This window comes from Salminus brasiliensis, chromosome 1 (genome assembly GCF_030463535.1).
Source record: "Salminus brasiliensis chromosome 1, fSalBra1.hap2, whole genome shotgun sequence".
NCBI classification, from domain to species: domain Eukaryota; kingdom Metazoa; phylum Chordata; class Actinopteri; order Characiformes; family Bryconidae; genus Salminus; species Salminus brasiliensis.
This window is the reverse complement of record NC_132878.1, coordinates 70,950,124-70,964,034: the sequence shown is the minus strand read 5'-3', so window position 1 is coordinate 70,964,034 and position 13,911 is coordinate 70,950,124. Positions and strand designations below refer to the sequence as shown.

The 13,911-nt window shown below is 42.7% G+C and overlaps 1 protein-coding gene across 2 annotated transcripts in view; it reads left to right on the top strand.

The window, feature by feature from the left end:
- ncoa2 (nuclear receptor coactivator 2) overlaps window positions 1-13,911 on the top strand; it is a 69,924-nt gene continuing 56,013 nt past the window's right edge. For both annotated transcript variants that reach the window (XM_072688426.1, XM_072688418.1), the window contains exon 1: window positions 1-102. The gene's annotated coding sequence lies outside the window, so the exon portion shown is untranslated. The remainder of the gene's footprint in view (window positions 103-13,911) is intronic.

Here is a 13,911-nt window from a genome sequence, read left to right as displayed (position 1 = left end):
CGGCGGCGCTGAGCTCAACTGCTGCTTCCCCAGAGCGAAGGTCAGAGCCGGAGCCTAAACACAGCATTTAACCGCGGACAAACCTCTCCAACCCCCCGGACTGTGAGTAATATTCCACCGTCGAGAAGTCACGGGCGGTTTGGGCCGCTTTGCGAGGGTATTTTGTTTATTTTTTGTTTGTCCCTCCCTCCCCCCTCAAAACACGAAGGGATCGAGTCTTCTTATTCGACTTTTCCGTTCCACCTTAAATGGCGCAGCGGCTACATTCAGGATGCCTCAGGATGCGCCAGAATGAAACTCCTGCGCCATTTAAGGTGGAACGGAAAAGTCGAATGCGAATTCGAGGCCAACTTGAGTTGGAGGAGTTTTGTGCTTTTGTGCCGCTTTTTGAAACCTCTTTCTACACGAATATGAAGCCTTTAGCTCGCATTTACACTTCGGCGCCCTCGTGTAAGACACTTTAGCCTTGAGCCGTTCCCACTGGGCCGCGTAGACGAGTTGCTTTTTACGCTGAAAGTTGTGCTAGCTCAGCTCGGCTCGGCTCAGCTCGGCTCGGCTAGCGGTCGGAGTCCGTCGGCAGTCCATCGGCGTGTTGTCGCTGTCCGTTGAAGGCGCAGTGTGAGGACTTGGGGGAGCTATTACCAGCTTTTTAACAGCTGAACAGCTCTCCTTGCATGCCCAGGGACTGGTAAAGACTTCATCCAGGCTGCTCGGCTCTCTAAAAAGTTTTGCAGAGGTTTCAGTCACCCTCCGACTCACTCTCCTAATGAAGACCTCAGGCCTTCAAGACCTTCAGACTGACAGGGCACGGTTTGCCTGGGATGGACGGGTCGTTGTGGTGCTCCAGTGCTCAGCTCTAAAGCCATAACTGTTAGGGGTGCACTGATTAGGAAATGCTGATATCTGATGTTTTAGTTGAAATCTTTTGACTTTAGGGAACATGTAGGAAATGTGGGCTGTAGAAATCGGCCTGGATCACCATTACTGAGAAAAGAGCGTTTATTTGTGGATAGTCGTGGATTGGGTGGCGATTTGGCTCCCAAGTGCTTTAGTAGGAATACTTTACCAATAGTTGCTAGGCCCTCTTTCTGCTCGCAGAACAGTTTCAGTTCTTCGTGGCATGGATTCCACAAGACGTTGGAAACATTTTCTTTGATATTCTGTTTCGTTTTGACATGATTGTGTCACTTAGTTTCTGCAGATCCTTCAGGAGCCCTTCCATGCACTTTTCAGCTCCTGCTCTACCACATCCCGAATGATCTTCTACTGGGGTTAGATCTGGTGACTGGGAAGGCCGACGAGGAACCCTGAACTTATTGTCAGGCTCATGAAACCAGTTTGAGACGTTTCTGCTTTATGATGTTGTGCATGATCTCAGCCGTAACCGTGACCATATATTTATGATGTTGGTGCCATATTCTGACCACACCATGTGTGTTGCTCAGACCAGGCTGCATTTGTCTGTGTTTGATGAGCCTGTGCTCACTGCAGCCTCAGCTTTCTGTTCTTGGCTGAAATGGAACCTGATGTGATCGTCATACACACACACACACACATACACACACACACACACACTCTACAGCTGTCCAACAACACTGACACACCATCCTCCTCTGATCCGCCATGATTTCATGAGTTGAAATAAGATGGCAAAGGTCTGAATGCCGCTGAAATACTTGTTTCATTTCAGTTGATAAAGAATAAAGACAGGAAAAGCTGCTCGTATATGTCTCTCTGTGCACGGCAGGGAGGGGGGGGGAGGGTGGTGTGCACTGGTGAAATGACTGTATTTACTGTAATAGTGAGTATTGTGTGTAGTCCATATGACTGCATGCACCAAACCGTGATGTCTGTAGAGTGATGGGTCGGTACGAATACACGTGCCAGTGCACCCCTAGTAGGAATGAACTGAGACGGGAATTCTGAGCTGATGTTGTGCGTTTCTGCATATTGTGCATATTTTACTTGTCTGTGGATGATGATACATACACTGTTGATACATACAAAGAAGTGTAACATAGGAGTTGCAGATGGGGGGGTGATATGGGAGGGGGAAATGAGACTGGACAGTTTCATGATGTGCAATGCTACTTAAACATTTTCTGTCCTCTGTTAAGTTGGGACAGGCCAAGAAGTCCTAGAATTGCCAGGTTACCTAAAAATGTTATCAATACTGGGAATAGATTGATGACATTCATTCACAAAACACCCAGGAAAATGTGTTGTGATGTACATAACAGTGAAATATCGCCATTCAAATATTGCCAAATATTTGGTGCACCTTATTTGTGATTTTTGGAGTCATCATGTGTAGTAGAGTAATTCAGAACCGCTGTCCACCAAAATGATCTCTGGTTCGTTTTTCAGGTCATTAATAGTGATATGATGTTGGTAATGTTGTGCAACCCTAATAATTCAGCATGGAGATTGAGAACCAGGTGAGATTGTAGTTTTGGATCAGGAGGGTCTGAGAATGTGAGAATGATCGGTTTCAGGGCCATTAGCACATTTAACATTGTTTCCCCTTCCTGGAGTGTTCTCCAGCATGCCGATGGGTGATATGATGATGTTCAGAAACCCAGTGTTTTGTTAGCCTTAATTCACTTTAGCATTAAAAAGTTAAATTGATATTAAGAAAGCTAATGGATTGGCATTAAAGGAGCTTAAGGATGGTGAAAGCTAATGAGCAGTTAGCATTAGTTAATGTTTTCCCCAACAGGGATCTTACAAAGTGCCCTAAATGTTCATCAGAATTTTATGTTCTAATCTGAGTCTAAAGTTGAGTTGGTGTGGTTATAAAGGACCAATCTTACTACCTGAGTGGACATGAGGATGTGAAATTCATGTGAAAAGCGCTCAGTTTCTCTGTTAGTTCACAATTACATTCGTTTTCGGAAGAATCTTTGAATAAATGTCAAATTGAATGGTATTCTCTCCTTAGTTAATGTCCTAAAATGGTGTTGAAATCATGGTTATTAACCAGGTTATGAACAGCTTACAGATTATTTATGAGCATCTTTAGCACACACAGCGGTGATCTGTCTTTTTTTTTTTTTATTTAAACAGCGAGTCCATGTTCCTCCACACTGGTAAAGCTCAGATGTTGCTGGTTCCTGATCTCACTGTGGGTTCTCCGTCAGTCAGTGTTCTACCGGTCAGCCTCAGCAGAGATCTGTTCATAACTTCCTACAGTTTACCTCCAACAGCAGCTTTTATTAGTCAGAATAGGATCGTCTGACCTTTTCATTTTCTCCTGATTAGTTTGATGTGTCCATTTATTAAGTTGATAAGGTATTAACACCTTTAAGATCCACAGAGGGTCTTCTTGTAAAGTGTGAACACATCACTGTGTTAATGAGTTCCTAACATTAAGATCACTAAGATCACTCAGAATGTGAAAGTAGATCAGATGATCCTCTTCTGACTAATAGAAGCTGCTGTTGGAGTTAAACAGGAGGACGTTATGAACAGATCTCTGCTGAGGCTGACTGATGGAGAACCCACAGTAAGATCAGGAACCAGCAGCATCTGAGCTTTACCAGTGTGGGTTCATGTGGACTCGCTGTTTGGAAGGCAACAGGTCACTGCTGTCCTTGCTGTTCACGTTATAACTACTTACTAAAGATTTTAGGGTTCATGAGCAAATTAATAACCATTTAATAAAGACATTTAAGCATCGATCAGCTCTTTATAAGGCTAGTCTAATTAGAAAGTTGTACTGCGTGCGAGTGCCGCAGAAAAAAATAGAAACAGCAGGAGTGTGTGAGCGCTCCACGTTGGCGGGTTCGGCTGTCTAAATGCTTAGTCATGTTGGTGAGGTGGGTAAACAGCAGGTTGCCGGTTGTTGGAGAACAGAGGATTTTGCTGACCTCGGTCAGCTGATTTTCAGTTGTAAGGCGGTCGTGGGCCTTTTGTGGTGCTCAGCTATTTTAAGGAATCGTGTCATTTATTCCAGTGCTGCGGGCGAGCGGGTGGGCCAGCGGACTTGATGGTGGGTTTCTGTGTGTATGGGACATTTTAGACCAGATTTATTGGCTTTGTTTCTTTGGGCCAGTGCTGTGTCCTCACCATGTGGGTAAAGAACATTTAACTCAGGCCTGATTACTGGTGCAGCCGTTACACTGCTGCGTCCTGCCATTCCAGTCTGTTTTGCAATGTTTTCAAAACACATCAGTGACAGAGCCAGAGTTATTTTCACTACAGAAACAGAGACTCATCTGCAGCCGTGATTCAATCAACCTGTGTTTTCTCTCAGAATTACATTGAGTGCAGAAACGGCACCATGAAGAAATTCAAAAAGTAAAACGCATTCTGAACTAATGATAAAAAAATAACCTTAATAAATCAGCATTTACGGATAAAAGGCATAAAGACATAATAAAATGAAAATGTACTTAAGGTCAGATTGCTCCCTGCATATAGTTTATTTTGAGAAAATTTTGAGATACCACTGATGGCAAATATGGTATAGCCCCGGACGCTGGTTGCTGTGGCTTATGTCCGATCACACAAGCAGACCCTCCAGTATGTTCCCTGGTCATGGGACCTTCTGGTGGCCGGGCGGACAGTGGGAAGGGAAGTGTTGATTCTGCTGACCTTCGCCTCCCTCCACTGACCGAGTCATTTCATCACAGTGGACGTTTAAACTTTACCCTCACTGCAGAATAACTGTAGAACACCCTTTCCTTCATCCTCACCTCCACACTGCACCACTCCCCCAGCTTCTCCTCCCTTCCCACCTGCACTGCTCCTTCCCTACACGGCTCTTCCTGTACCGTTCCTCCCTTTCCTCCCCTCCCACGCTCACCACACCGCTCCTCCTGCAACGCTGCCACAGTCGCTCTTTTCGTCCCCTCACGCACCACCACTCCTCCCTCTACGTCTCTCCCCATGCGCGGCTCCCCCGGCTGCTCCTTCATTCACACACACGCTGCTTTTCCTGCCCTGCTCCCCCAGCCTCTGCTCTCTTCCCACACGCGCCGCTTCTCCTGTCCCTCTGCTCCTCCCTTCCCACACTGCTCCTTCTGCAGCTGCTCCCTTCCCACATGCACAGCTTCTCCCTCTTCACTGCACCTTCCTCCACACCGCTACTCCTGCACCACTTCTCCAGCCACTCCTCTCTTCCTGCACCACTCCTCCCTTAGCCACTCTCCCTTCCCATGTTGCTCTTCCCATACCACTTCTCCACCTCTCCAGCACTGCTCCTCTTTAAGGCACAGGAAGGAATAGTGAGTTTAATTCTGAAGTGTAGAGAGGTGGGAAATAGTTCTGCAAGCTAACAATGTCTTCGTTTGCCATGTCCATAGAATCCAGTACAGTTCAGACCGTAACTAAATTATGCTGAATAGACCTAATTAGAGTAAAGCAGGAAAATGATGACCTCCTTTATCCGCCTTGATTAGCTCTGATCTCTCTCTCTCTCTCTCTCTCTCTCTCTCTCTCTCGCTCTCTCTCTCTGTGTGTGTGGATTTTGGTTAATGTCTCAGATTACTCTGGGTGCAAAGGGCAACTCTGCCTGGATTACACCGCCACTCCTGCTCTGCTGTAGCGTGCTTCTCAAAGTCCACTGTTTCAGCACCTCTTACATGGTTGTTATAAACACTTGGAATATTTACAGCTTTAAAAATCGATTCCCGGTTCACTTTTCAACTGGAACCTTAACTGAAGTGGTTTCTAAATGAAAAGACTTCATGTTTCATGTTAAGCCGAGTGAGTGCAAATCCGTCAACATAAACTATCTGCATTTAGATAAATGTGATCAGTGAAATCAGACTGCTGTGTCAAAACACCAACACATGTATTTTACACCACAAACTACAATCATATCTGTAAACAGTAAATCTGACTCGAGTGTGTTTACTCTAATGGTCAGAATATCGTGACCCATAGTGTGGCAAATGCGTCTGATTATGATCTGATGTTTTAGCCGTATCGCTCAGCCCCCTGCAAATTCACGGTTTCTGTGAGCTCACAAACACAATTCACTTAAACTGAGTTGGTTTTGCATCCCATTGGCTGGGTGTGCTGAACTTCTGCTGATGTGTAGAATAAAACACATGAGCAGTTGTACACTGTTTACTCTGAATGTGATCATACCCTCGCACAGAATTCTGACTCAAGACCACGCGTGACCACCTGTCTGTGTTATATAGTGCTGGATAAGAGTGAGAGGATACGTGTATTTACACTGTACCACATCATGCACATCATGGTTCGGTGAGTGCAGTTGCACAGAGAATATGTGGTACGCGGTAAGCTGATGCATCCTTATGTTGGTTGAAGGTTGACGAACATCATGCGGGACCAAAGTTCATAAATTCAACGTGGACTGTAAGCCAGATTTGCATGGTATTGTGGGAATTGTAGTGGACTGAGAATAGAGCGAATGGCTTGGTTTTCTTACCTTTCTTTCTTTTTATAAGAAGGTTATTTATTTATTTTTTAATTTATTTTTTAAGCAGTATATACACTGATCAGTCATAACCTTAGCTCCACTGACAGGTAATTATCTTCATCTACAGTGGCATGTGTCAAGGGGTGGATATATTTGGCAGCGGTAAATGGTCAGTTCTTGAAGGTAATGTTTCTAAAAGCAGGAGAAATGGACAAGCATAAGAATCTGAGCTATGTTGATGGGTAGAGAGCTGTGTCAGAACATCAGACAGGTCTTAGGGGTTCTCGGTATCAGAAGGACAACAGGTAAACTGGTGAAGGGGATGCCTTAGGCTCACTGATGCAATCCATGGAGGGCCCCCCTCACAACTAGCTGGAGCTTGAGGATCTGCTGCTAACACCTTGGTCAGATCAGACAGATGATGTTAACGTTATGGCAGATCAGTATGATTATGTGACCTACAACAGCATCTCATGTCTCAACACCTAGAATACGAAGTGCTGCTTGACGGTGGTCAGTGGTGCTGGAGGGAGGGTAGTGTTAACTTGCGTCACCCACAGTTGTTTGGGGTGAATGGAGATGGCAGCTGTACATTGACTGGAGCAGTGACATGACAAACTGAGAGTGAACTGCCCAGCTTATTTCACCTGCCTTAGCATGTCTCGAACCCCCCCACTCCCTACCACACACACACACACACACACATACACATCTGTCTAATCGGCTGTGTATGTGAGAATATGCTGTTTCAGCAAAAGCTTGGCTCTACCGCTTGTCTTCTGTTGAGGTTGGGTTTTAATAAATATATTATAAGGAATTGCTGCTATTTGTGAATAAGAGAGAAGGTTTGTGTATTCCTGTGCCCGGCAGTGATGACTTCTTTTAAAGAGCAACACAGTGGTGGAATAATATGATATTCCAATCACATCTGCATTGGCAGATAATCGATTGAGTGAAGGTTTGGTATCAGGTGACTGAATGTGTGTAATATGTGAAGCTGAAATGTGATGTGTTTTTGGTTTTATGATACATTTATGTATTGCTGTCCACAAATATGCCCAGTCAACAATGTAGAATACCAGCATCGGCCCACAATGTTCATATTGGTGCATAGAGATGTGACATCATTGCCTCTACGTTATCATTCGTTTGACTTATTTTTTGCAGCCTTTTCAAACTGAGGGATGCTTCACCGCAGTAAACAAAACATCGCCAACACAGGAGTGCACAGACCTCAGTGTAGTGTTCAATCTTACTAAGAAGCCCTCCCTCTCAGGCCAGGAAGTCTTGTAGGTGCGCAGAAGTCGTACTCGCACCAGTAAGCTGGCTCTACCGGCTCAACAGTGCGTGTGTGGCTGGAGCTTGGGTCTCAGAAGGGTTCAGAGTTATAGGTGACTGTGTTGAGTGGAGGGGCTGCCCTGGGCAGTGTGATGATGTTCTTCACTGCAGGCTGCTGGATTTTCTCCTGGAATCCAAATGTGTGTTTGGCTGCAGACCAGCAGTGTGATCTCCTTGGCACCAAGTGGACTGGCATCGGTTCAGGAGGCCTCTCCGTCTGGGTGGTAGGCAAGTTGGGGGTTGAGGAGACGAAGGAAATTCCGAGTCGGAGGGTATGCTGAGTACAGGGAGGGTGAAGCCGAGGTGGCCGCGAGGTGAACTGGAGGTTGAGCTGCTTTTAGACAGAGCGTTTCTTCTGTTTCGCTCCGTAAAGAAGGTGGAACCTAAGGATATGCTGTAATGCAAGGTCAGACTGTGGTTAAGTACTTTATGTACACTCGTACACTAAATGTCCGTGTTTGCGGACATCCTTTCTTATTAGTGGATTTGCAGAGTGGACACTGGACGGCTTTCATCAGTTAGTCAAGTGCGCGCTACACAGGTGATCAGAGACAAAGCTCACCCACACCACCATACTTCACCTAGAAAGATCTGTAACAGAGCACACCTGAGCACCATCTTGCACACCTCAGTGCTGTGTTTCAGAAGAAAGCCAGACACTCTGAAGTACTCTGGAGCTGAGAAATCCTCAGTAGTAGTTTCTGCACTAGTGTTGCACTGATGCTGGATCAGTACTACCCACTTTATGAAACCAAACATTTAAACAGCCAGTTATTACCATTAAACAGACATTTAAAGGAACTTTAATGGAGCTTTAAGGCCACACACATACTGAAGTTTGGTGTATTTTTACATAGGGACGTATACTTGTAATGAAATGTGAATTTTAAACACTAAATAAAAAGCTGTTTGGTCGAGCTTAGCAGGATTATTCTTATGCTTAGTGCATTGTGGCAATTTCCATTGTTTCATAGCTCTGAAACCTCAAATGTGCAGTTACTCAACCAGTACATGCTGTTGAGTATCAGGATTTATTTATATTAAGTATGTAAGTCAGAGTTGTTATCAGTACTTGGTTTTGGCAGATACTTGAAAATCTGGCATCGGAAAGGAAAAAGTGGTTATTGGTGCATCCGTGTTCTGCACAAATCTGACCTGTGGGGGCAAAAAAAATGTAAATCTTAAAAATAAAGATGGGTTCTTTGAGCGATGCCATAGATGAACTTCTTTTGGTTTACTTGATGTGAAGGGTCTTTACAAATGGAAAGGTTCTTTATTCTCACACATTACAAAAATGTATCAAAATCCAATCGCTGAAGGGACCTTTTAATTTTAGTGTAGTGTTGAACATAGTCTAGAGGGATATAAAACCCCCCAGCTTGGGACTGTGGAGTAGTGGAACTGTGTTCCCTGTGGTGATGGAGCTCCATCCAATACTTTTAGGATGAGTTCCTTTTATATCCGATAAGACTTTGTAGTGCCTGGTGTCGTCTAACATTTGGCTATGTAATGCGAAAAGCTCACGGAGATCCTTGATACGATTTAAGGACTTTCCACTAATTTCCACTAATGAAATTCCTGTTTGTGGTGATGAGTCATATTTACAGCTCCTCAATAGCTTCACAGTCTTCATGCTGACAGAGAACGCAGTGAAATGAAATTGCCCTCATGGCTGTTTGCTGGTTCAGCGCTAAAATAAATCTTGTTTTGTTTGGTTTGTTTTTAATAGCTTTAGAAAAACTGACCAATTGGAGGAAGTGTTAAAGAACTTATACAAGTTATTTAAGTATATATATATATATATATATATGTGTATGTGTGTATATGTGTGTGTGTGTGTGTGTGTGTATATATATATATATATATATATATATATATATATATATATATATGTATATGTATATATGTATATATGTATATATATATATATATATATATATATATATATATATATATATATATATATATGTATATGTATATATATATATATATATGTATATGTATATATATGTATATATGTGTGTGTGTGTGTGTATATATATATATATATATATATATATATATATATATATATATATATAAAATATGACGTAATGTATATGATCCTGTATGTAGAGTATCTTGATTTACGCTGTTTTCATTGACTAATTTCACATTAGCAGTGTAGCACAGTTTGTATGCCACCTTTCCTGAGACAGACTTACCCTATTCCCTATAGCAGTAAGGGTCCTAATGAGACATTTGTCTATCTGTGAAACATGATTCAACTGTAAGTTGGTCTAAATAAGAATTTGAAGGGCTGTGAATGTAAATGTAAATAGGTTGATTGGATCATCCTCATTGATGTGGGCTCTTTAACGTTTGGTAATCCTGAGCTAAAAATCTTTTATTGCTGGCTGTTGGCACCAGCCCGCTGAGTTTAGTCCTCACTAGCCAATATTATGGACATTTATTTTTATTTCTAAAGTCATCTTACAGTAACTGGGCCTCAGATAGTCATAGACTCCGGCTTGTTTTGAAAGGCTTATAAAGGCGCTGGCCGGAGCTCTAATTTGGGATAATCATGGTGTTTGACAGCTGGATGCCGTAATATAATTTCACAGCCACGATGTCCGCTGGCAGGCTGATGACAGTCTTTCGGCCGCTGCGCTGACTGAGACGGCGTTCTCCTCAGACTCTTTTCTTCTCGCTGTCTCGTCCAATTACGTTGCCCGCTGGAGAATAAGCAGCGCTCCTAATCAGGTAATGCAGGATTTGCAGGCTGCGGCTCGTGAGCTAGGCCTTTTTGACTACCACAGAGAACGGTTCTGAGACAGTTCGGAAGAACCTTTTCCTTTCCTCCAATCCCCAGGAGACCTGACCAGCGGGAGGCGGGCCAGAACTTCCTCCCCAGTGTCTGTATTAAACATAAATATTAAAAACACAGTGGTACCAACGAGCCCGGAGAACACTGAGCTCCTTCAGTTAGCCTGGCCCATATGGCACAGATCCAGAGTGTCGGGTTGGGCTTCCATCTGGAAGAAGATGGGGGGAGGTGAAGAGAGGCGTGGAACAACTTCTGAGGCTAAATACTGACACGCTACTGTTCCAGTGTGAAATCTGATTTTATAGCTAAAGTCGGACTCCACAGCTAGCTCCCCTGATTGGTAAATAACCAAAGGAATACAATGTTTGTGTTGAATTAAACATATAAAAGCAATATGTGTGTTAGTTAAAGATGCCTATTTTGGGGGATCCCAGCATGGGCTAGAACCCCACAACCCTACATGTGTGTGATCGTAAGTATCCTTCTTTTGTTGGAGCAACTGTCTCTACTCTCCAAAGAAGGATTTCTACTGAATTCTGAAACACTGCTGTGAGGATTTGATTACTTTCAGCTACAAGAGCATTATTAAGGTCAGGATGTTGCCTGATCACCCCCCCCCCCATCCCCTACTCCTTAACTCCTCCCAAAAGTATCGGATACGGCACCACCATCATTCCAGAGAACACAGTTCCTCCACTGCTTCACAGCTCAGTGCTGGGGGGTGGGCTTTATACCCTTCTAGCCCATGCCTAGCATTGGGTGTGGTGCCAATAGGTTCTGCACGAGAGAGTCTTGTACTATTGGCAATGTTACTCTACAGGGACTAGACAAGGTGTATGTGTGTGTGTGCACATTTGCAAATCCGTGTCAGCAGTGGGTGGACCGTAAAGTAGCTGCATGCATTCATTAGATGGGGTGCCCAACATTTGGATACACCGTATATGTAAAAGGATTGTGTGGATGATTCTTATCGGAGTCCCTTCAGTATGCTATGCTGAACTCTGCACACTTTCACTTTTAGCATCACTGTTTACTTCGTGTCAAGTGTTTCACAATCCTACATGTTTTAAACAGTTTTGTTTACGTATTTGTTTGTTTGGCACACTCCAGCCCCGTAGCAGCTGCAAGTGTGTACTGCCACTCCGCTGGAGTAAATATAGCAGAAAGTGTGTTTCCTCATATGGAAGTACAGTCACAAGACCAGGGTTATGCAAGATTTTTAAACTAGATCAGTCACACACTTCACACTCCCTCACTTGACACAAACCCGCTAATGGAGATTAACTGAGAATTATAGGGAGTATGTATATAGTGTCGTTACTGCCTCTAAATTACAGTTACTTTCTAGAAATTAAGACCATTGTTTTGACCGAGAACTGTTTTTTCTTCTGATTGGTCGAATTCATCTACAGGCAGTTTATGAGCTCTGTGTTATTAGGATCGTTTTCCTCATTCAAAACTTAGGACAGTGTTTCATCATTTGGTTTTTATGGCAGCTGATGGCCGAAACATGAACTCGGGCTGAATATTGACTTGGTACTTTAGTTAGGGAGATATTTAGTTTTTCGCAGTCTTAACAATTGGAATGAAAAATGTGAGGGAAGGAGAAATGAAGGAGTGAAAGAAGACCAAAAAATATAGTAGAAGCTGCTGTATTGCTGGAAGTTGTTAAACTTGTGAAACATGTTTGGTTCATAAGGAGTCGCCCACTCTGCATTTCTGGATGTGTGCGCTTGTGTGTTTTACAGTAGAAAAGTACAGTTTCTGCGATTAAACCCAAATTTCAGATTCATTACTGTTGCACTACTAGCATGTTTATTTGTGTGTCATGTCAGCACTATTCTTTAAGACCGGATAAAAAAAAATAAAAAAATAAATAAATAAATAAAAAATAAGGAGAACAGTGATCATTTTTAGACCTGGAAGAGGATGGGGGGAGGTGAAGAGAGGCGTGGAACAACTTCTGAGGCTAAATACTGACACGCTACTGTTCCAGTGTGAAATCTGATTTTTAAAGCTAAAGTCGGACTCCACAGCTAGCTCCCCTGATTGGTAAATAACCAAAGGAATACAATGTTTGTGTTGAATTAAACATATAAAAGCAATATGTGTGTTAGTTAAAGATGCCTATTTTGGGGGATCCCAGCATGGGCTAGAACCCCACAACCCTAGATGTGTGTGTAAATAAATCATTAAGGAGAACAGTGATCATTTTTAGACATACTGATTGTCTTTATTTTTTGCACTTGCACTTATTTCATTTAGTGCGGTTTCGTTTTCGGCCCTAATTTTAGGAGGGCCCATATATATATATATATATATATATTTTTTTTTTCTTTCTTTTTTTCTGTGTTATCCTAGGTATAACTAGGTTAATTTGTGAAACTGGTAGTTGATGTGACCTCCTTAAAACAATGATTCTGTTTTGCAGCTAAGGTTTCACATTTGGACCATATAGACTGTAGAGTAAATGCCGTGTTTAGAAAATATAACTTTTAATATTTTAAATGAAGCTTTTATTTTGAAACAAGCAAGTGAAATTCAGTTTGGCATGATGAGATCTCTTTAAATTGCCCGTGTTTATTTGGAGTGTCACACCGCAGTCTACATCGACACAAATCCGCTTCTCCACAGCACACCCAGAACCACGTTCACCTGAGCACAGTGTAGTCTCACTTTATGTGGATGATGGTGTAGTTCATAAATCTGTTCATGCTGTTTTAGTCTAGTCAAGTCAAGAGGCTTTTATTGTCGTTTTAGCTCTGTACAAGTACACAGTGGAATGAAACTGTGTTTTTTTCAGAATAAGGGTGCAGCGTGGAACAAACCCAGAACAAAAACAATACAGTACAGGACAGACTGCAGAAAGTGCAACGTGCAAGACCTTTTAACCCTCCTGTTATGTTTAGCTGTGAGGAACAGCATTAATGTTTTGGGTCAAACTGACCTGGTACAGAGTGAACCATCTGAACGGAGGAAGTTTGAGTTCATATACTTTGTCTTTAGCGCAATTAATATTTATTTAATCAATATTTAGTGTAATCGAATTTTAATGTCTTTCAGATCAGAGTTTACTTATAATAATTAGTGACCTTTTTCTGTACAGTTGCAAAAAAAATCAACCCTTTTAAAATAATTATCATTAGACTTTTTATTTTGTTTTATTAATATAACAGAAAGGTTCAACTCTATCTTGCTTTTTGTAGCAAATGGCTGAATGCTTGGGGCATGTATATTTTCAGGGATGGCAGTTTAAGTCCAGTGTTTGTTAGCAGCTCCTGTTGTAAACTAAAGAAGCACATGTCCGATACCAAACATGTCTTGGCTGATCAACTGTGTCTGGGGTCTTGTGTGACCTAAAACGGTGGAGAAC